Below are 393 nucleotides of genomic sequence, written 5' to 3' on the forward strand. Positions count from 1 at the left end.
TCTTGAAGCTCAAGATTGTGCACTGCCTTTTGTAAACTGAGTAGTTCGTAATATGACTGAGGTACCTTGTATATTCAAAATTGCACAAATTTGGTCGTTTAGGAAAAGCGTTCGTTCCAGCACTTAAATCTTATCAGAACCTAATTACAGAAGGAGTGGAGCTCATAAAATCAATTCTGTTAGAGCATATGATGTGCGCTTTAAAAACGTTGCAGAAACAATAGCAGATGATTCTCAAAATGAAGGATAGCTCTCTTGTGCAACAAGTCATCCGAGAACCACGAAAGCTTTTTTGGCATATCAGCAGACACATGAAGTGGCAGTCTCGTTGTCCGGCAAAATGCAATGCCGGAGAGATAGTATATTTTGCAATCCCGGCATCGCAATTGATGC

Source organism: Dermacentor variabilis, chromosome 7 (genome assembly GCF_050947875.1).
Source record: "Dermacentor variabilis isolate Ectoservices chromosome 7, ASM5094787v1, whole genome shotgun sequence".
Classification (NCBI taxonomy): domain Eukaryota; kingdom Metazoa; phylum Arthropoda; class Arachnida; order Ixodida; family Ixodidae; genus Dermacentor; species Dermacentor variabilis.